At 39.5% G+C, this 24,457-nt stretch overlaps 1 protein-coding gene across 1 annotated transcript in view; it reads right to left on the bottom strand.

Annotated features, from left to right (window-relative positions):
• The window catches only part of nxpe1 (neurexophilin and PC-esterase domain family member 1), a 42,441-nt gene extending 18,235 nt beyond the window's left edge, over positions 1 to 24,206 (bottom strand). Inside the window, exon 1 of the mRNA XM_031906674.1 lies at positions 24,107 to 24,206. The gene's annotated coding sequence lies outside the window, so the exon portion shown is untranslated. The remainder of the gene's footprint in view (positions 1 to 24,106) is intronic.
• Positions 24,207 to 24,457: the final 251 nt, after the last annotated feature.

The following is a 24,457-nucleotide window of genomic DNA, read 5'->3' as shown; positions in this document are numbered from 1 at the left end:
CTGAGAGCAGCTCCCAGTTGAGTAATAATTAGGTGATTCATCTGACTGTGCAGCTCCCAGCAGTTATAAATGGCGTCAGTCATGCCCACTTTAAGGGCCCTGGCACACGGGGAAATTAGTCGCCCGCGACAAAACTCCCTGTTCGCGGGCGACTAATCTCCCTGGATTGCCATCCCACCGGCGAAAATGTAAATCGGCAATGGGATGGCATAGGCGGCGGCGCGATTTCACTGAAATCGCGCACGTTGCCTCGAGAGGAAACTTGCGCGATTTCATTGAAATCGTGCTGCTGCGTTTGCCATGCCTCCGGCGATTTACATTTTCGCCGGTGGGATGGCATTTTGGGGAGATTAGTTGCCCGAGACACAGGAGATTTGTTGCGGGCGACTAATCTCCCCGTGTGCCAGAGCCCTAAAACTCAGCAGCCCAAAATACTGTTATAGGGGCCTCAGGTAAATGCATACCTTCCAACTGCCCTCATATTCGTGGGACAGTCCTGATTTTGACATCTCAGCCCACAGTCCTGGATTCTTATTGAAAAGTCCTTAATTTCCCTTTGATCTCCTGCACTGAATGCTATTTCTTTTTGTCCCTTTTTGCATTTTTCAAATGTTGGGAGGTAAGTGCAATTGTTTACAGTAAGCTTGTGAGGCCTGTCTGTCTGGGATAGGAACCTAGTGTTCTGCGATATGGTGACTTTTCAGGGGCCTGATAACAGGCTGGTATAATAAGCAATACATAAGGTATGTGTTTGGACTATGATTTGCAGTGCGCTGAGCTCTAGCTAATTGCTTGCTTACCTAAGACCAGCAGCTCTAATGGAAAGAAGTAAAGGAGCTTGCAGGCCCAAAACTGCACTGCATACTCAAGGTGAGGCCTTACCAGGGACCTATAAAGGGGCAAAATTTTGTTCTCATCCCTTGAGTCAATGCCTTTTTTTATACAAGACAGCACTTTATTTGCTTTAGTAGCCACAGAATGACACTGCCTGGAATTAGACAACTTGTTATCTACAAAAACCCCTAGATCCTTCTCCATTAAGGATACCCCCAACACACTACCATTCAGTAGATAGTTCGCGTTTATATTATTTCTACCAAAATGCATAACTTTGCACTTATCAACATTGAACCTCATTTTCCAGTTTGCTGCCCAGTTTTCCAATTTTGTCAAATCGCTCTGCAAAGCAGCAGCATCCTGCATGGAACTTATAGGGGCCCATTTACTTACTCACGAACTGACCGAATGCGTCCGATTGCGTTTTTTTCGTAATGATCGGTATTTGGCGATTTTTTCGGAAAATTATCGCGACTTTTTCGTTGCCATCCGAATGTTGCGTAAAATATGGCGATTTTTTCGTAGCGTTCGGATTCATTCAAGCTTCAGTATGGTGATTTTTCTTGGGCCAGGTTGGAGCTGCAGGGTGCCATTGAGTCCTATGGGAGGCTTCCAAAATCTTGCTAAGTCTGAAAGTTTCGCCTGCCGCTTACGAGCGCTCAATACGAAAAAGTCGCAACAAGATACGAGCGAATCGTAATGGCTACGAAAAACTCGCGTTTTTTCGCGAAAATCGTATTGGTAATGAAAAAGTCGCGACAATTTCCGAAAAGTCGTAAAGGCGCCGAAAAAAATCGCAAAAAATACGAAAAAGACGCAAAATGTTCGTTTTCCAATCGGAATTTTTCCAATTCGGATTCGAATTTGTGTCTTAGTAAATCAGCCCCATAGTTTTGCACAATTTAGTGTCATCGGCAAAAATAGAAACAGTACTGTCTATGCCCACCTCCAGGTCATTAATAAACAAGTTAAAAAGCAAAGGACCAAGGACTGACCCCTGCGGTACTCCACTAACCACACTGGTCCAATTAGAAAATGTTCCATTTACCACCACTCTTTGTAATCTATCCTTCAGCCAGTTCTCTATCCAATTACAAATATTATGTTCTAGGCCAATATTACTCAATTTGATCATTAACCTTCTGTGAGGTACTGTATCAAAAGCTTTAGCAAAGTCCAAGTAGATGACATCAACTGCCATTCCAGCATCGAGGTTCCTGTTCACCTCCTCATAAAAGACGACTGAATTAGTCTGGCAAGATCTGTTACGCATAAAACCATGCTGGCACAAACCTATAGTATTGTGAACTGCAATGTATTCAAGTACCCTATCCCTTATTACCCCTTCCAAAAGTTTTCCTACTACTGATGTTAGACTAACAGGCTTATAGTTTTCTATAGTTTACATGTCTAATACACCTACATCTGAATGTTTTATTACAAATTTCAAAATGCACTGCTTCTGATATAAACTATTGCTTAATAAGCAATTAAGTAAACAAATGTATATACTTCACATAGCAGGGTTATATATATATAAATGCTGTATGCATAAGGGTGGGGAAAATGTATCCCATTGAGGAGGTATATATTTAAGACACAGACACACAGCTAAGACACACACTCACATTCATCCACATAATACACTTTTTGTACATCATATTCATACATATGGTATATGGTTTTGGTAGGCTATCGATGATGTATCTGACTGGCTATATATTTTATAATTTGTATTTTTCTGTTACATTATTTTCACACATTGAATATCCTTAAAATATCACTCTGGTGAGTGGTATCTATTGACCATAGAACTTACTCAAATTTCGTGAATATATAGTAAATATTACAGTTTGGCAATCCACCCAGATTATTGACATGGACACTATACATATATATGTACTCTGCCAGCTTCAAAGGGGGGCAGGAGGGTGTAGTTGAACTGAATCTTCCAGATGTTTTTGTGAGTAAAAGAAGACATTTGTGTAAGTATTATAGGTAGTGATGAGTGAATCTGTTCCGCTTCACTTTGCCACAAGATTTAGTGAAATGGCAAAAATATTGTGCGTCAAAAAAAAAATTGACGTGAACGACAATTCTTTTGACGCGTGACAATTCTTTTGACGCAAGATACAATTCTTTTGATGAGAGAGACCATTCTTTTTGGCATGAGACAATTCTTTTTGACATGAAAGACAATTCTTTTGATAAGAGAGACAATTCTTTTTGACGCACGACAATTCTTTTGCCACAGGCATCAATTTTTGGACACGCTGCAAATTTTGTTGCCCATTTTGTAAAAAAATCCACCAATGCCGAAATGCGGAAATTTGCCGCGAATCCATGCCCCCCCCCTGTGATGTACATTTCCTGCGGAGGAAGCAAAGATATCCGGCATCAGCAGATAGCGCATAGCGAACGTATCCAGCACCGGGCATCCATGGCACATATGGGGGGGGGGTGTTGTGGCCCATGTGACGTGTGTGCTCGGCGGCTGCCCGGTGCTGGATACGTGCATGCGTTTGCGTCCGATGGCTGGAAAGGTACTGGATGACTGAAATGGAGTAAGTTGCTGGAGAGGTGCTGGATCACTTAAACTCAGTACTCAATTCTTGGGGGTAAAAGCGACGGATGCCCGATGCTGGATACCTGCATAAATGGATGAACATACCCATCGGATGCCCGGTGCTGGAAACGTGCATGCATGCGCTGCCTTTGCTACTTGCAACATGGGTCAACTACAAGGTAAGGGCATATAAAGTTGTTTGCTTTGATATTTTGAGTTTAGCCACAGAGACAGGCCCTTAGGCAGCAGGAATACACAGACTGACACACATAGACTGATACACACAGGCTGACAGCTGCTCACTTAGACCTCCTGCCTCAGACTTAAGGTTCATGATTTTTGGAAAATGTCCTCCCTCTTAGGTAAGGGTTGACAGTGAATTATTACTAAGAAAGAGGGAAGTATGGCTGATAACGCCCTTAAATAATTTAGTTCCTAATGGGTTAAATAGGAACTATGATCGATATGTGTTACTATGAGTATAGGATAACGTGTGCACTGCTTTCCAATTTTTGCCCCCTTCTTCAAGTGCTAAAAACAGACACTGATCTAAAGTCTTTGCATTACCAGGGCTAATTAAATACAATAATGTTGCACAAACTAAGGTGGCTTAACACAAGCCAGTTTTCTTATGGCTGGTCATTTTGAGTGTTTGAGAGACTGGATATACTGTATGTTGTTTTGCCAAACTCAAGGGTGGTTCTGGATGCTTCTCAGCTGGCCGAAATACACAGGTGGAGAAAATGCCCAATTTATTTATCTATTTTATTAATATATTATTTTTTCATCTGCAATGTTTTCTCTATCTTCCATGATGATGGTAGCGTTTTGTGCAGGTGTGTTAAAAGAAATTGATGCCTAGGCTTATACTCGAGTCAATAAGTTTTTCCAGTTTTCTTAGGTAAAATTAGGTACCTCGGCTTATATTCGGATCGGCTTATACTCGAGTATATACAGTATGTCTGAGGTGGATATATGGTCAGAGCTGTGTGGAGACAAATTTAAAGTTAGATGGACATCATCATTTTTCCAAGATGAAACACAAGATTAACAATGGTATGATAATGGTAAAAACATTTAAAAGAGAAAAAAAGGTAAAAACTAAGTGAGCTTTATCAGAAAGGTCTGTGTAAATACAGCCATAAGCACTCACAGAAACACTGCACTGAGTTCTCTGCAAAAAGTTTGTTGTGTCTGTTTTTCTGTGCCAGAGACATGCAGCTCTCTCCCCTCTCCTGCTCCTCCCTCCCTCAAGAATGCTAAGAACTCTCCCCCCCCCCTTAAGAATGTGGATCTGAGACAATCAGCAGGAAGCTTCCTCATAGTCTTACAAACTGAGCATAAACACTGGTCTGGGTCTCGGTGCAGGAGCGAGGCATTATGGGAACTTGCTTTACACAGCTTATCTGAATAGGTGAAATATGGGGAGACTTAAGGGCACTATTGAGAGAATTGATGGTATGCATGCAGCTTGAGATTAACTCTTTATAAGCCTTTCCTTCTCCTTTAATGTTAATATGCTGAAATAGGAAGGAAAATAATGCAGAAAAGATTACTGCTCCAGATGAGGAAAGATTAGAATGTGAAATGGTTAGCACTAACTGTCTGGCTAAAGAGATTGACTGTCAGATATGGAATAAATTTTGCAATGTAGTAATTAGGTTTCTGTTGTTATAAAGGAACAGTTTGTTCCAAATCTCAGTGTTATTAGATTATGACAGGGCAAAAATGCTATTAAAAATTAACAAACAGTTGTTCAAAATTGTGGAAAATATTCCACAGTTTAACCCAAAATTAAATGTCTTAATGATTTCTGATTTATTTGAGTCCCACATTTAACTATATGTTAAGTTAGGAACAGAAGAATAAAGAGTTTAAACTTTGGGTGCCAGCACGTATTTGCCAGAGGTTATTATCACCTGTAAGTTCTCCAGACACTTATATAGATAGCAATGTAACATAGTAACATAGTAACATAGTAAGTTGGGTTGAAAAAAGACATACGTCCATCAAGTTCAACCATAATGCCTATATATAACCTGCCTAACTACTAGTTGATCCAGAGGAAGGCAAAAAACCCCATCTGAAGCCTCTCTAATTTGCCGCAGAGGGGAAAAAATTCCTTCCTGACTCCAAGATGGCAATCGGACCAGTCCCTGGATCAACTAGTACTAAGAGCTATCTCCCATAACCCTGTATTCCCTCACTTGCTAAGAATCCATCCAGACCCTTCTTAAAGTTATATAATGTATCAGCCAGCACGACTGATTCGGGGAGGGAATTCCACAACTTCACAGCTCTCACAGTAAAAAATCCTTTCCGAATGTTTAAATGGAACCTCCCTTCTTCTAAACGAAGTGGGTGCCCTCGTGTCCGTTGGAAGGACCTACTGGTAAATAAAAACCTTCTCTGGACCCTCTCTAACTCAATAATGTCCCGTTTGAGCACTGGAGACCAAAACTGAACAGTATATTCTAGATGGGGCCTTACCAGCGCTCTGTAAAGGGGAAGAATTACCCCCTCCTCCCGTGAATCTATACCCCTTTTAATACAGCTCAAAACCTTGTTTGCCCTTGCAGCTGCTGCCTGGCATTGCTTGCTACAGCCAAGTTTATTATCTACAAGGACTCCAAGGTCCTTCTCCATTAGGGATTTGCCTAGTGCAGTCCCATTAAGGGTATACGGGGCTTGCATATTTTTACATCCCAGGTGCATAACCTTACATTTATCCACATTAAATCTCATCTGCCACTTAGCTGCCCAGATTGCCAGTTGGTCAAGATCCTGCTGCAGGGATGTCACATCCTGGATAGAATTGACTGGTCTGCAGAGTTTTGTGTCATCTGCAAACACTGATACATTACTCATAATACCCTCCCCCAAGTCATTTATGAACAAATTAAACAAAAGTGGCCCCAGTACAGAACCCTGAGGGACCCCACTGAGAACCTTACTCCAAGTAGAGAATGTACCATTAACAACCACCCTCTGTACCCAATTCTGTAGCCAGTTTTCTATCCATGTGCAAACGACTTCACTAAGACCAATAGACCTTAGTTTAGAAAGCAGTCGTTTGTGGGGAACGGTATCAAATGCTTTGGCAAAATCCAAATAGATTATATCTACTGCATCCCCACTGTCCAGCTTCTTACTTACCTCATCATAAAAAGCAATTAAATTGGTCTGACATGACCTGTCCTTCATAAAGCCATGCTGATTACTGCTCATAATGGCATTCTCCACTACATAATTTTGAATGTGATCCCTTAACAAGCCTTCAACAAGCCCACCACGGATGTCAAACTTACAGGCCTATAATTGCCAGGCTGAGATCTTACTCCCTTTTTAAATATGGGAATGACATTCGCCTTCTTCCAATCCCTAGGTACCATACCTGATGAAAGAGAGTCTGAGAATATCAGAAACAAGGGCCACTGCAATTCTGCCCCTAGCTCTCTCAGTACCCGAGGGTGTATTCCATCTGGCCCAGGTGCCTTGTTTACATTTATCGTGTGTAACCCTTTAAGCACCATATCCTGTGCCAACCACTGTGTAGTTGGAGCTGAGGCAACAGTGCAGCTATTGGGTGGGACTTGGCCCACTGGCTCCTCTACTGTATACACAGAAGAAAAGAACTGGTTAAGCACATCTGCCTTTTCTGTATTCGCTGTAACCATATTGTTATTATAACTCAATGGGACTACACCCTCAACCTGCATCTTTTTACTATTAATATACTTAAAAAACTTTTTGGGGTTAGTCTTGGCCTCGGCCGCGATGCGCTCCTCATTTTCTATCTTTGCCTTCCGGATTGCTGTTTTACAACACTTGTTATAGTGTTTATAATCATTAAACGCAGCTACTGTCCCCTCTGACTTATATTTCTTAAAAGCTTTCCTTTTTTTCCCTATTAACTTCTTTACCTCAGAGTTAAGCCACATAGGTTGATTCTTAACACTTCTACTTTTTCTTATTAATGGAATAAATTGAGAACAGTAATGATTTAATATAATTTTAAATGACAACCATTTCTGCTCTGTGTTTTTATCAGAAAACCTAATGCCCCAATCTATGCCCTGAAGCGCTGCCCTTAAGGAGCTAAAATTTGCCTTCCTAAAATTCAGTGTCTTTGTTGCCCCCGTGTAAATTTGTTTCCTGCACCAAACATCAAATGAAATAACATTATGGTCACTATTACCCAGGGGTTCAACCACTTGCACATTTGCTATACGTTCTGGGTCATTAGAGATCACTAGATCTAGTATAGCATGGTTCCTGGTTGGCTCCTCAACAACTTGTGACATAAAGTTGTCATGCAGCAAGTTTATAAACTTGTTCCCATTTAGTGTCCTGGCAGTACTATTGCCCCAGTCAATATCAGGGTAATTAAAATCCCCCATTATTATCACTTGCCCCAAACTAGCAGCCTTTTCTATTTGCAACAGGAGCTGGGCCTCCTCCTCTTTGCTTACATTAGGGGGTCTATAGCATACCCCTACAATTAGTTTGGTAGATTATTTACTATCTGTGAGAAGCTCAACCCATAAGGATTCAGCTCCCTCTGTTAACCCCATCACTTCCTCCTTAATATTTGCTTTTAATGTAATACATGGCACAGGACGGGACAGGATTTTGCAGCTTAATTATATCATTAATGAGGAAAATGTACTTGATCTAGATGTGATTAATGATCTTAAAACCTATATAGATGATTACCCCTTTTGATTATATTTGAGCAAGATTATAGACTTATTATAGGTACTAGAGAAGATCAAGCTCCCCAGGAAATGTTACAAGCTTTTGTAATTAAATTTCAATACTTAGATACAGGACCTATGGTCTATGCTATAAGGTGTAACGCATTTACAGAAGCAGCCTGTAGAAGTTGTACAAACACACTACCTGTCATTTCTGTAACAAATTAGGGTACTTCATGAGGAAATGTTTTAAATTGAGAAAATTAATTTAAGAAGAAGGGATTTAAGGTTAATAAGAATTCTGTAATGATGCATGTGCAAGCTCAGCTTTGTAATGTTATAAAAGCAAGAGAACCTGAACCTCTAGATCTATATTGGCGTCAGGAGAACAAAAGTAGTCACTGATTAATGCGCTATTAGATATGCAGAGGTAAACCAGATAAACTGCCCCAAAGGTTATAGAATATTGGGGGTTCATATGGTTCCAGTAACATTTTTATTTGTTAAATATGAAATGTGTATTAACCTGTTTGCAGAACTAGACATGGCAGCTAATATCAAATATAGAGTTAAGGCCAGCAGGGTAGCGTGTGTCCTAAATAAATATCCATTTAGGAAAGATACATTTGATTCACAACATTGTGTAAAGTGTCTGGTTACCGGACTGCTATTATTACTTAAACAATATGTCTGATGTGTTCACGCATTCTGTTTTTCAGGGAACAAGTCGTGCAACCAACATACTGAGCAATACAATTTAAACAAGTTAGAAGATAAACAACATACTGTGTATTACAATTAGCATAAAAGTGCATGTCAAACGACCTCCCGGTCACTGAACTTTGAAAACTGGTGGACCATTTCACATAAGCACAGGTCACACATTTACATGCTCCGAAGCTATAGGTCCCTTTAGTAGTTAACCAAGTATTTTTCACTGGTTGCGATCTCCATAAAGTGGGGGAGAGAGTATTGCCCAAAGTAGGGGCATTTCGTGCCACAAATCTACATCCCCCTTGCAGAATCCTCGCTAAATCAGGATCATTAATTAGAACCGGAATGAGACTATTGACAATACCTCTGATCCTATAAAATTGATTACTGTATGCTGTCACAAAAGTGGGTACCTGATTACCTTTATTCACCTTAACCTTATTGGAAACTTGATTCGTTAGGAAATCTGACATCTTGGTATGCAATGCTTTAGTAAATTCTGTAGATAATGATTTCTGAGTATAACCACGATCAAGAAACCTGTCTCGCAAGAGACAGGCCTGTTCCAAAGAAGTCTCATGAGTACTACAGTTTCTCCGCAAGCGATAGAACTGGCCCAAAGGAATGCCCTAAACAGGTGACCTGGATGGCAAGAGTCTGCCCTCAAAAGGGAGTTTCCCGCACAGGCCTTCCTCAAGATAGCAGTTTCAACAGTAGAGCCTTTAGCCTCTAGTCTCAGGTCCAAAAAGGAAATAGTTGTTTTATTAAACTCACTGGTAAATTTCAAATTTAAATCATTAATGTTAAAATGGAATAATAAAGACCGACTTTTAGCAAACACTGCTGTCTGGTGTGCTTGGAGTTCCTTCAACTGCTTATTATATAGTGTTGATCATACAAAGCAATGTCCATCAAGGTCTTAAACCTGTCAGTAATTTAATGTTATTGGTTTTTAACATTATTAGATTTATTTATTAATTTTGAAGTTTGTTAATTGGAGTTTGTTTTTCTAAACAGAATAATCTTGCATATTGAATGATCACTTATTTATTAATAAGGAGATTTTTTTGAAGAGATATTTGAATATCTCAAATTTTTCGAGTTTACGAGTTTAAAAAAAACAAACTTGAGAAACTCTAAAAACTTGAGAATTTGGCTTGACTTTGCTTATGACATCTCTTCAATATTCAATATTCTTCAATATTTTTACATTCAAGTTTTTGGGGTTTTTAGGTGCAAAAAAACTCGAGAAAAAATATTTAGACTCGACTATTGAAAAATCACCCTATATGTGTACTAAATCTAAATCTATATATAGTTAAGTCCCTTGACTATTTGTATCACTTTGCCTGGGTACATATGAAATAATAGATATGAAAAAAATAGCATTGCACACTGCTGGTATGAAACAAAAAGCTTAATTTATTCGCAAAAATAAGTGTTTCATTCACAGGTGTGTGACCTTCTTCAGGGACAGCAAACCAAACAGTGAATTGCACAAACCCTTAAATACCCCCTAAACTCACACATAAAAAGAAGCTTGATCGTGGCCGGGCCTCTACCGCTGTCAACGGAATGCAGTTTTTATGGTAACCCCACTAAAGCTACTACTGACAACCGACTTAAACTGTGCTATCAGCGATCAGTTGCTTAGAAGTCTGCTAGATTTATGGACTGAAGTGACAGGCATGGGAAGGATCGTGGCTCAGAGCTCACATACCTCTAGTCACAACATTGTATAGGTAACAGAATAAAGGCACAGCTGTAAAATAATGGTTCTGGGTTGCAGTGCCATTTAAAAACAACAAAGCAACAACTGTATGGGCTGAAGCTGGAAAGAGATTATAAGTGTATGTGCTGCTGGTGGCTGGCAGTATGTCCAGTTGTCCAGTTGGTGGGATGTTAACCCTAAAAGTTAGATTGAAATCTAGTGTGACTACAACTCTCAGCTATCCAAGTGCAACTATATGGGTACCATGCTCTATAAAGCACAACAAGTACAACTATATAGATACCACACTCTTGGACCCTGTACGTTTTGGGAGGCCTAGTGCTAACCAGGGCACACCAATTTATAATTAAATACACAACATTTTGGTTATTAGTAATTGATACATAAAGACTCATGCTTGTATTTGTTATAAATGTCATTAGGGACATTAGAGAAAAAAAATTTAAGAAAATATATATATTTATATATTTTTTTTAAAATGGAGGAGGCACAATTGTGTTAAGAGTTTTCAGTTTGTTATCTCAAAATGTAAATCATTTAGAACACATATGTCAAGGGCACATATTATTACACCCAAGGCCCTATAGAACGTATTTGGCCTAAAGCAGGGTGGAAAACCTCAGCTTGACAATGGTAGTAATAACACATAAACATGTGAGGCAGCACACCTTGAGTCTAAAATAAACAGATGAGAAAATAAAAAATGATGAAAAAAATTTATGTAAAGTAATGAAGAAATTTTCGTGAATCAATCAACGTCCAGTGAAATAAATATTAAAAGTGGTAATACTTCATTTAAGCAACAAGGTGATGCAATGTCCAACTGGTGTATCCAATGGGCTTCGAGTCTTAAAATAATTGTGTGACAGAGCTCGGTCTAAAAGTTCTAAAAGAGCCAGCCTAACTACCTCAATCCCCTCCCTGTGTGGGATAATGGTGTAAAAGCTTCCTACATCCATGCAAACCAATATGGTTTTAGTAGAGACAGTGACATGCTCTCATAGTTTAATGAGATGGGTACTGTCTCTCAAGTAAGACTACATGTTCTGAACTGTGGGCTGAAGGAAATTGTCTAGAAAAACTGACACAGGATGGAAGAAAGACCCCCTGACTGAAATGATCGAGCAACCCGGTGGAGAAGTGACAGACTTGTGTACTTTGGGAATTGTTTAAATTATTGGGATCTTAGGGTAATTAGTACAAAGAAAATCAGCTGTTGATTGGTCAATCCGACCTGCCCTAAAACCCATATGTATCAAAAAGTCCAACTTGCTCTGTAAACATTAGTGGGTTCTCTAGTCAGTTTAACATTGGTTTTAGTGTCCGCTAACTGTTTGTACAATTCTTCCCGATAATATTGTCTGTCAATTAAAACTATGGTACCGCCTTTTCTGCCTGTCTGATGAAAAGGTCCCGATCAGACCCTTGATTGCATCAAGTTCAGACCTAGAGAGATTACTATTGGTATTTTTATGGGAGTTATGCCTGCCCTATGCTGCCTGTGTGCCATACTCTGCCTACCCTGCCCTGCCTATGTGCCATACTCTGCCTGCCCTGCTGGTGTGTGCCATACTCTGCTTGCCCTGCCCTGCCTGTGTGTGCCATACTCTGCTTGCCCTGCCCTGCCTGTGTGTGCCATACTCTGTTTGCTCTGCCCTGCCTGTGGGTGGTGAACCTGGCAGGTGTTTGTTCTTTGTTCTGGGCTTTTGGAAATAGTTGTTAAGGGTCGCTAAGGTGTGTAATTATTATGTGCTGGGGGTTGCTGTGCTATCCACAAGGGAGGAGTCTTATGAATTGAATGGTGTGACTTAATATGACTTACTAAACTTCTTATCCCTGCAGTGAGCACCAACCATTTGGGTTTCTGCTGTGCTACCACAATTAATGTGGGCATGGTCTTAAAAGCTTTTGTGATAACATGGGTGTGGTTTAAAAAGGGGAGTGGTCAAAACTGTCTTCCATTATCAGCCCTCCACCATGTAGGCCAGAAAAATTCCAGCCCTTGGTACCACAGAAGCTGGACAGCACTAGTTCTATAGAGGATGGAAGAGAATTGAGGATTTCTAAATTTCTCACATGGTCCTTGGTGGTTTCATGGTAAGGTCATTATTATTTTGACTTAGGGCAAAAAAAGAACATGAATGCCTATGTATTGTAGGAAAATTTGAAATATGGTTCTTTTCATATGCTAATAGACATCTAATACATTTATGCTGCTTTGCATAAATATTAAATAGAGGTGTTAGAGTTCTGTTCCAGTTTTTCAGCTACATTTGTACCAATAAAGATAAAGAAAACCTCAAGACACCAGCAGATAAAAAATATGAGCTTAAGACTAAAACGAGAACAAAGAACTTTGCTTGTCTCCTAGTAACATGGTAGTTAAGGCCAATATAAGGTCTAGCAACACTTATACTTTAAATGGGAGTAAAGGTCCCCATACACGGGCCGATTTTAGCTGCCGATATCGTTCCCTTAGACCGACGGGCCCACCCGATATCTGGCCAAACGATCGAATTAGCCTGGATTCTCCCGATATCGCCCACCCGTAGGTGTCCATACGCCTTAAGATCTGCTTGCTTGGCAATGTTGCCAAGCGAGTGGATCTTAAGGTGTATGGGCACCTTAAGATCTCTTTCCATACCTCCAAAATCTGGTTTGCAAAATAATGATAATTTATGAATATAAAGGAATTCTACAAATTATTTTTTATTTGTCATGGATATTGATTAATGTAGTATGGAAACATTTATGCTATGATTTTGTGAGATATATAAACAGACCTTGGAGAAATGATGGAAAACTTCATACCAGTAGTTGAACTGAAGAAGCTGCTCAGCTGAATAGTGAAATGTCTTCAGTGATTACTTAGGAAGTCCAGTTGTTTTAGATTTCCTTATACTAGACATAGATGTTAAATAAGGATTACTAAATATGAACATATTGCAAATGCTTTTGTTATATGTATGCTAGTATTTTATAATAGTACCAAATGGGTAGTAATTAGTCTTAGTTAAATCTGATAAGGTTAAAACATTTTGTTTAATGATTTTACATTTACTTTCATTGCTAAATTTTTAATGTTTTTTGTTTTTTAAGAGTTCCTAAGAACTATTCCCCTGGTTTTACTTTGTTTTAAGTCTAAATCATCTGAATTTTAATGAGGTGTAAAATGAAATATATAAGGGTTGATTAACTAAAGGTCGATAAGCGTTATTGCATGCTTTTTTGCGCGAAAGTCGCATATCACATGCGTGAATTAGCGTGCAACCAAATGCGTTAATTTTAACACATTTCGTTAATTAGCGAATGAAAAGAATAGTAACGCATTATTCACAAAAGCGCATGAAGTGTTAAATGTGTTAATTAGTGCGCCTAATTGGGGGAGGCATTGTACAGACCACATTTTTCATTTTTGAGTGGAAAAAGGTAATATGGAGTTTTCAATGAGGTTTTTGCTTGATTTGGAGGAGGAACAGCAAGTCCCTGAGCCTTCCAGAGTCATGCGAAAGGGCCACTTTAGAGGGCTTAAGCGAGGATGAAGTGGTCAGGCGCTACAGGCTCAATAAGGCAGCAATATCCAGCCTGTATGAGCTGCTTGAGCCTTTCCTGCAGCCACTGACTCGCAGAAGCCGTGCCATTCCTGGAATGGTCAAACTCCTGTGCTCCCTGCATTTTTTGCCACTGGCAGTTTCCAGAGGGTTGGGGGGGTTTATAGGGGGGTGTCACAGCCTACCTTTTCACGGTGCCTTGACCAGGTCCTGGACGCCATCCAATCGGTGTCTTGGAATTTTATCTCGTTTCCCAAAAATCGGAACAAGTGGAACGCCGTGAAAAGGCAATTTTATGGGGTAAGTGGCATCCCCAATGTGTTGGGTGCAATTGATTGCACCCATGTGGCGTTAAACCCCCCCCACAAGACAGGGAGCACATTTTTAAGAACAGGAAGAGCTACCACTCCCTCAATGTGCAAGTGGTGAGCGATGGCCATATGAACATCCTGAGCATCGTGTCTGTGTTCCCCGGCTCCTCTCATGATGCTTACATCCTAAGGCAGTCCGCACTTTATGATGCTTTTGAGACAGGACAAATGTCTCATGGATGGCTGTTAGGTAAGCATTTGTGTCATGTCTAGCACAACTTGCCAACTTTTGCTTTCTGTCTCCCACTGTCAAACCAGGCCCTGCCTGCCATAAACTTGTTTTGCAATTTGAAAAGTGCCCTCTTTTGCCACTGGGAGTCAAAGCAGCTACTTGTAGTGTCACCTATCAGTCTCACACTGTCACATCTGTTGCAAAAGGGCCATGTTTTGACAGACGGAGACTGGAAGCAGCTTATTTGTTTACATCATCTTATTACATCTTATTTTATTTCAGGAGATGCTGGCTACCTGTGCTCTAGGTGGCTGATCACACCCATTCACAGGCCGCGTACACGGGCTGAGCATGCATTTAACGAAGCACATGTCAGAGCGCGGTCTGTGATTGAGCGGACATTTGGGGTCCTTAAAAGCCGGTTCCCCTGCCTGGATAAATCAGGAGGCAGCCTAATGTACAGCCCCACTAAAGTTGCCCAAATTGTGGCTGTGTGTGCTGTACTGCACAATCTGGCGAACCGCCATGGCTTACCAGGCAATGAGGCTGAGGACCTGGATGACCCCATTTATCCCCAAGATCCTGTCCAAGGTGCGGATGCCAGAGGTAGTGAAGTCCGGTGACAAATCGTTAACAATTACTTTCCTATAAGTACCTACAATCTTTAATCCCATACACAAGAAATACCAAACAACTTCCAGATCTAAATAAAATATATGAATGCTTTTATTGTGTTGCCTCCAATAAGCAAGCCATAACAACACAGTCACTTTTTGTTACTCATTGTTGCCCCAATCAATTCCATTTACTTTCAAGTGTAACAATACTAAGGCATGCTCTGACACAAACCCTACTAAAATGCTGCAGGTTGCTGCTAAGTGGCCATGCTAACTCCCAGGGCTCTCCCTTACACTCTGTATTAAACAATGCTTCCACAATAATCCTCCTTGATAAAGGAGAGTACAGGGCATTAAGTATTTTGGGAAATATTTTTTAAATGACCCCCCTATTTACTGTCCTAATTTGTTGTTGTACTCCACAGCTTTGAGGACATAAGTTGCGCACATAATAATAGGCGTGCCATACATACATTACATACAAGTAAAGTAAGTAGGAAAGTAGCCAAAAAGGAAGGAAAGACAGTAAGCCAAAAGGAAAAGTCGATTGAGGAGAAAAGCAGATGAGCAAGTGTTAAATAGAAAGATGAATGTAAGATATTTACCTGTATCTGGTGTCCTCTGGCAGCTTTTTCTTCAGGACCCGCTTTATGTCCTGGTAGCTCTTCTTGCAGTGTTGGACACTGCGCAGACAGACCCCAATGCTGTTTACGTGGTCTGCTATGTCCCTCCACGCCTTGTTTTTAACAGCTGTCAGCGTCTTGCCAGCATATTTGCGATAATGCGGTGAAATACCGGCACAAGCCCCTCCACAAGAGCCTCATTTTCAAACTCCGAAAACTTTAAATTTTGGAGCCTTCTCTCCTGTTGTCTCTTCTGGCTCCTTTTTGCAGATGAGGGGTATGGAAGCTCCTCACTCTCCTTTCCACTGGCTTCCTCTGGCCGATAATCCCTGTCAGTGCCCTCCACATCCGACACATCTGGGCTGCCGATGAGGCCAGGCCTCTCTCTGTCAGTGTCACTGCCAGAGCTGTGTGACAAGGCAGCTGGAACACTTGCAAGGTGTTCCCTCTTTTTTGCCACCTTTTTCCCTCTGCTGACTCCCACACTGCTCTCCATCGCTTTAGATCTTGCTCTTTCAATTGCGCACCGCCACAGCGCCAGCGCAAATGCGCAAAATTACGCTAGTTATGTGGTACCGTGTGCGTCAATTACTGTGCGTGCGTAAATTAGCGCGCACGCGACAAGTAGAGCATGTGCGTTAATTAGCGTGCGAAAATAGTCTTCGCAACTTAACGCAAACAGAATCGCGTCTAAATTAACGCAAGTATTCTTTTAGTGAATCGTGCGTTGTCGCGAAAAATAAGACGCGCTAAAAATTTTAACACATGCTATAAATAGCGCTCGTTTTAACACACCTTATTGAATCAACCCTATATTTCCATATGTAATATATAACATCGTATTCATAAAAATGACATGGTAATAATAGCTATAGGTCACACTGGACTAGATACTGCAAAACAAATGAAAAGAAACCACTCTTCAAAAAGAAGTGCAGGTTGCAGGAGTAAAGTGAGTAAAGGTTGTAAGGAATATTTTTAAACCCAGATCAGAAGGCGATGGTTGGATGTTGAAGAAAGCAGCCATGTTTAAGTAAAGTAATTTTGGCAAAAAGATAAATTAGTCATCCACATAATACACTTTTTATACATCATATTCCTACATTTATATATTTTGTTTTATGGTTTTGGTAGGCTGTCAATGATATATCTGACTGGCTAAATATTTTATAATTTGTATGTATTTTTAGGTAACATTATTTTCACACATTAAATATACTTAAGAGTCTCAATTGTCTAATTTTTACTGATACATGTCATGTAGATTTGTCTTTGTCATACAAAGGATATTCTTATGGTATGGTGCCTTATAGAGACAGTGTACATACAGACATCAGGTCACTCTGGAAGTTTTAGAGGTTGTCCTAAGTAAGGCCTAGTGTTGTAGTAGTATTTTATTTTTGTATCAGCGTCTATTTCTGTGACTACAGTTTTCAGGTTACAGGAGTTTATCAACCAGTAGAGTATCTGTTAGACATGTTATTGTATGGACTTTGTGTTTCTGGCACTACAGATGCATAGTTTTAAATATCCATTAATTGTTAGTCAGCCTGACCCATGTAAGCACTTCTGGCAGTTGATTTACTGGGTTATGAAAGTATGGTTGGTACAGACTAAATGCTGCTGTTCCAGGTAGGAGTCTTTGGCTCATACTGTTTGTCTATTGTTTGTGCAATTTTTTTGTTATTGGGTATTCAGGATCCAGGACCAGATAGGTAGCTGGTTTAGACTTCAGATGATGGAAGCATCTGGTAAATGCTGACTTTTTACTCATCTTATAAGTCAGTGCCCTCTTGAGCCACCAGCAGTAGTGGAATCTGCTTCCTTTACAGTTACATCCATTTGTGTTTTACCTGGTATCATAGTCTTTACTTTACTTAAAGGACAAGGAAAGGCTAAGTCACTCCGAAGACGGAAGGAGGAAGCACTGCAGCTACCCCGGGCTGGTGCTGTTCTCTCCTAACAGGGGCACCAGCCCGGGGTAGAAGGTAGGCGATTTAAGTCACTTGAGGGTGTCTAACATTTTGGCACCTTCAAGTGACTTTGCCTTTCCTTCTCCTTTAAGTTATTTACAGTCAGTGAAGGTAGTGCTATCCCCAGCTTCTATCAGCTATGTAGGTTTTCATCTTTTTGGAAAATGGAGATAATTTTTAGGTCAAGTCTACTGCAGTTTTGTCAAGCTCACAGCAGGACGTCTGGAGGTTTTTTGTTCATTAAAGACTGACATATTGTTCCCTATACTGTGAGCTTGTCTCAATTATCCTGGCTGAGCATCTTGTGTCTATGGTATGTGGTCATTGGGAAAGGAAATATTGTTTCATATTTATTGTGATCTTCCTTTCCTAGATAAACTCCATGTCAGTACAACCCATTCCCTTTCTGGTAGGTTTTCAAAGCTTGTTACAGAGATGCTGGTAAGTGGGTGGGGTTGTTTTTTTAAAGATTTTGGGAGGGTATTTCTGATGGGAGCAGGGGAAAGGGATTGTCCTGGTAAGTACTGACATATAGTTCATCTAGGAAAGGAAGAACATGGTAAGTATAAACAATCTTTCCTTTATGTACTACAAAGTTACTGAAATCAGCTCCTACATCCTCCTATAGTAACAAGTGACTTTTTATATTGTATAAAGCTTGCATTGTATGTAGAGAGTAGATAGTGTAATGGTGTTGCTTATAAAAGAGCATGCTCACATAGTGATTGGTAAGCTTGAAAAAATTCCAAGTGCGGCCTGAAACATCTCTTTATCCAAGGTTTTGCCATGTGTATCTAATAAAGGCATTTTACTGGAATAAGGTGCTGTTCGCTGTTCTCTCTTTATGTGCTACATACATAAATTAACTAGGTGCAGGAAAGTTGGTACTGTACTAACCAGTCAAAATGTTACAGAGTAACCCTTTTAAAATAAAAAATAAGTGGTATAAAGGTGATACCTTTATTGGCTAACTAAGATAACCATATGAGGCTTTCAGAACATTTTAGCTCCATTTGGTAATCAGCTTGAAAAAGGAACTAAAATGTTCTGAAAGCTTGCTATGGTTATCTTAGTTAGTCAATAAAGGTATCACCTTTATACCACTTTTGTTATTTTTTATTTCAAAAGGGTTACCCCGTAATAAATTACCTAAAAAGGGGTTTAAAGCAATTATGTGGGTTTGCTGCATCTGAAATGTTTTGCAACGTCCATGCTCTGATTTCAATTAATGAAAATCATATATAACCATAAGGAGAGAGCCGGGTTTCAAACAAAGTAGGCCAGACTCTCACCAGAAGATACGCTTGCATCTGGTTTTATTGTGCAGTATTTAGGAACATAGCGCTAGTACTGGCACATACTATTTTTATGTATCATGTGCATATAACATTTATGATGTTTTAACCTTTGATTCCAATGGAGCATGCTAGGAATGGTAATCCAGGAGCTTTTGGATGGAGCATACTTCTATGGAAACCAGTGGCCCATAAAAACTGTTCTCATGCCAAAGACCATGCAATGACTTGCCATGTCTTGCATTAAATGGCAATATACAGTGTTGTCCAACATGAGTCATATACATAGGGAATGTAGTAAATATACTGAAATATGTTTCAGTACCTATTCTTTTTATCTAATATTTGTTTAAAGGAAGCCCCTCCCTGTAAAACAAGCCTCTCCCTTTTGCTAGCTATTGTCTTTGGCTTAGGCTTTATGAGTTGAATATACAGTTGTTAAACTGTGATGGAGTTCTATTACATTTCTTTTCCTATTTGCTGATATAAAACTGAAATGTGAGATTAAATATTAAAAGGGTAGTTCACTTGTAAGTTAACCTTTAGGATATAATAGAAAGTCCTATTCTTGGAAACCTTTCAGCTGGTCTCCTTATTTTCTATAGATATTGAAATAGCTATCGCTGACCCCAGCAGCCAAAATACTGTTACTTGTAATTATTTATTTTCCTCCTGTTCAGATTCCAGTCTCTCAATCAAACCACTGCATGGTTGCTAGGGTATATGAAGAAGGAACACCATGCTGAAATCCTTTGACGTGCTGTTTACTATTTGTTTCTGCTACATAGGACTTGCTAAACTCTGAAATTTACTAAGGCCAAGAAAACACATTGGATCTGCTGCAATGGGCTCCTTTCTGTAGCTCCATACACAGACACGTCAGCCTGTCAGAAGCTGGTTGAATATCAGGGAGGAAATTGAAAGCCTGTATTTTCACACTGATATCCCATGACAAGCCAACACTGTGTCCAGTTAATATATTTTCCTTTTACTGGAAATAATACATATCTCTGGGAACAGCTGAATCAACTGTATCAAGGCAGACAAGAGGACTTGCAACATAGACACTGACTAACTTAAGTCATTCACAACCTGCTCATACACCTCTTTGACAATACCTCTCTGTTCTTAATGTATATTACATGATTGTATTACTTTTAGAAAATTACCATAATTTGGAAACTTTTCTCTTCACACCAAATCTCACATACAGTAAATGCAAAGTGAAGGTATTTATATAAAATAGTTCAATTGATTACTTCTGTATTCAAAGTGGGAATTTGTTTGATGCACATGGTAAAACTTTTACAATCCTATTACTGCAAGAATTGCTCAAGTTTCAAGGGATTCTGTTATGATTTTTATGGTGTACTTTTTATTTCTTACTCTAGAGTGCTATTCTGATATCTATCACAGGTGTCAGGTAGCTGCTGTCTTGCTACCTTTTCATTGTTCTGCTGGGGGGGGGGGTGATATCACTCCAACTTGCAGCACTGCAGTAAAGAGTGACTGTAGTTTTTTTAGAGCACAAGTCACTTGGCTGTGACACCCTGGGAAATAAAGAATATGGCTAGCGTCATGTGAAATTTCAAAATTAAATATCTTTTCCTCTTTTGAAAAATTGATTTCAATGCACGATTTTGCTGGAGAAGCTCTACTAACCAAAAAAACATGTTTTCCCATGGCAGTATTCATTTCAACTGCATATTGCATTGTTATGTTCTCTGTAGAGAAGATAACAGAACCGGGGCATTCAAAAGGAAAGATTTCAACAAATTGACATAGTAATCTATGATAAATCATCTGAATGTGTTGGCAGGTTCAGACTGGGCCAACAGGACACCAGGAAAAACACGTGGGGCTCCCCTGGCTCAGGCCCACTCACCCCCTCTCCCCCTTATCACAGCTGCAATCAGAGCCAGTCTTACCAACTGCGGGGCCCTATTGGAACCATTTTTGCGGGGCCCCCTTAGTACATTGTGAATTATGCTTTGTACAGGGGAATACCTATGCTGTCATAGTTTTATAGTTTTTCAGGCTGTTCCTGCTGAATTGTGCTTAATACAGGCACACCTCCCAACATTAAAAAAATGTGAATAGGGACAAAAAGTTCTGCTGTGCGCAGTGCGGCAATTTTTTTTTTTTTGCCATGCCCATGGAAAGAATGCAATTTGCCCTGCAGTGTACTCCCATTCCCAGACTCACCCAACACTAGCAGAACAGAGCAGCACTGAGCAGCATTCATATAGCTGTCATATGGAGCAAACTTAGGGGGCTGTTCCTGCTGAATTGTGCTTTATCTATTATCTTATCTATTATCTTATCTACACAAAATGAGAACTCCTTCACAGGGGGCTGTGCGTGCTCTGCCTTAGGACGGTAAGTGAAGAGGGTCAAGATAAGATAAGAGATAAATGTAAGTAAAGTCCGTGCACAGGTTTTTTTCCTTAAATAACTCAGCGGGGACAAATGAGCCCCAGATCTTCAATGTCTGTGGGTGGAAGGGAGTGGGGAGTAAAAACGCCTGTTTTTTAATGCAGCGCGGGGCCCCTATTGATCACAATAGGTCCAATCGGCCTAGGACCGGTCCTGGCTGCAATGTTAAAAATAAGTAAACTTTAAAAAAAAATCTCAAAAATTACTCTGCACAGCTCCTAGAATAACACACCTTTATCTATACATCCAGAAAGGCCATCTCCCATAGACTCCATTTTAATCAAATATTTCACATTTTTAAAAATTATTTTCTTTTTCTCTGAAATAATAAAACAGTACCTTGTACTTGATCCCAACTAAGATATAATGAATCCTTATTGGTAGCAAAACAACCCTATTGGTTTTTTTTTAATGCTTAAATTATTTTTTTTGTAGACTTAAGGCAGGAGGTCCGAATAACGGAAAGATCCCTTATCTGGAAAACCCCAGGTCCCAGGCATTCTGGATAATGGGCCCCATACCTGTATAAGATAATTCCTTATTATACTGGACTGGGCAAAATATTAAAAATTTAAAATTTCCAAAGTAAAAAAGAGATGTGCATAAGTGCCATAATCTATATGGGCTATAATTTGTCCATAAAGAGGTTATTGTTGTATTAGATACCCAATATGGTACCTGGCCGTCTTAATTATTTCAAATGTTAGTGAAAGTTCCAAAGGAGTTTTTTCCACAATTTAATGAGTTAAATAGTTTAATTTGGCTGCTCCTATGCCACAAGTGCTATTGCAATTCAATTGCTTGAGATTGTTGTTATATCCTCTCAATATCAACATCTATACATGTCCAATTTGGAATAACCCATGCTCATTCTGAATAAGTAAATGATCCTTTGTACATTTTGAATCTCTAGGATTTTTGTATATCTATATAACCATGCTTCTTGGAACTTCACAGTAATCATAGAAATGACACAGAAATGTTATGAACGATATATTTATCATAATCTTAAAGGGGTTCTAAACACAAATGAAAAAAAATGTAAAATTTGCATTATGAAAGAAAAGTCACTATTTAAGCCCACCAATGAAAAAACAGGATTAAAAACATTTTGCAGAGACAGTATAGGGCTGATTCACCATAGTGCGATAATTTTTATCGCACTTTTTTTGTGTTAAAATAGACAAGATAATTAGCGCACAATTCACTACAGTATTATCGCGTGCGTTAAGTCGCATATCGCATGCGTTCATTTTCGCGCGACCGCATGCGGTAGTTTTAACGCATGCGTTAATTAGCGCACAGAAAAGAATACTAACGCATGATTCACAAACAGTAAGGCATGCTAAATATCGCATTAGGCTATGCAAAAATTAACACCTACTTCATGCAGGTGATAATTATAGAAAAGTACAGTTAATGAGCTTTTGGCAATAAAATATGGACTTTGCAGTGTGATTTATTCAAGTATGTGTTTTCCCTAGAGTGACGCAACCGCCAGTTTGCAGCGAAATGGTCATTTTTAATATTTTAATATAAAGTATTGGCGTGTATGGTTAACATGGCATGCGTTTATTCGCACGACTATTTATATGCGGCTACAAGTGATGAAATGTTTCGCCAGACATGGATTCACAGCAAATTTTTGGACATGCGGCAAATTTTTCCGCAGCAAATTTTTTCATGCGTTTCGCAAAACGCATGAAAAAATTCGTCACGCAAAAATTCACCGCATGTCCAAAAATTGACACAGGTGTCAAAAAATAAGTCGCGGGCAACAATTTTTTTGGCCGCACAACATTTTTGCTGTTTCATGGATCTTTTGAAAGATTTGCAAATTTTTCACCAAAGATAACCAGAACAGATTTGCTCATCACTAGCGGCTACTATTTATAAGCGTCTACTATTTATATGCTACCATTTATATGCTACTATTTATATGTAACTACTATTTATATGCACTATTTATATGCAGTGACAATTTATATGCACTATTTAAATGCTACTATTTATATGCGGCGACTATACGTGGGCGCTATTTAGCGCATGTACCGTCAAATACCGCACAAATTAGTCTTCGCGAGTTAAATAACACATGCAATATCGCGTGTAAATTAGCGCAAGTATGCTTATACGCTATAAATAGCGCACGTTTTATCGCACTTTAGTGAATCAGCCCTTATATCTCATATATATTATTATACATTCTTTGCCTGTACATAAGTACAAAAGCATATCCAGACACCACATCCACACACTACTAAAACAATGCAGTAGTCAGCTCACCTTCCCAGCCTGTGTATTGTGCAGTCTTGTCTGGAAGGGAACTGAATACTGCTACATTGTTTCAATGGTACATTTAATGCAGGGATTAATAGATAATGCTTTCAATAGCATTATTTTATAAAGATATTTTAGTTTTGTGTACATTTTCAATTATCTTAGTGAATAAAAGTTAATAGAATTACATTTGCTTTCATTATGAAAATATTTTTGCTTTACAAGCCAATTTATGTTCTTACTTGAATGGAGCAGTGGATCCTGTCCTTTTACAGCTGCTTCTATATTTCTTGTCTGGTGTCTTCTGTTTCTAAATTGTTCTGCTATTAGATTCCTCCGAAGCCTTGGTCCTCCAACTCAAATAATTGGTTTCACATCATTGCTCAATCCCCTTGCTGTACTACCTGGAGGGTGGAGTGCAGAGGATATAACCACACAGCGTGTCCCTGCATGTTAGGCAGATTGTAGCTGCTAATTGAACCTGGCTAAAATAGCTATTGCTGTTTTCTATGGGCATAAAAGATTAATTTCTCCACTAAAACAGCAACTCTTAGGGTGATGGCACATAGGAAGACGTGTCACCTCCATTTAAA

The sequence above is a fragment of the Xenopus tropicalis genome, chromosome 7 (genome assembly GCF_000004195.4).
Source record: "Xenopus tropicalis strain Nigerian chromosome 7, UCB_Xtro_10.0, whole genome shotgun sequence".
In the NCBI taxonomy this organism is placed as follows: Eukaryota; Metazoa; Chordata; class Amphibia; order Anura; family Pipidae; genus Xenopus; species Xenopus tropicalis.
Note: the sequence above shows the minus strand (reverse complement) of the source record. Positions and strands in the feature narration are given on the sequence as shown.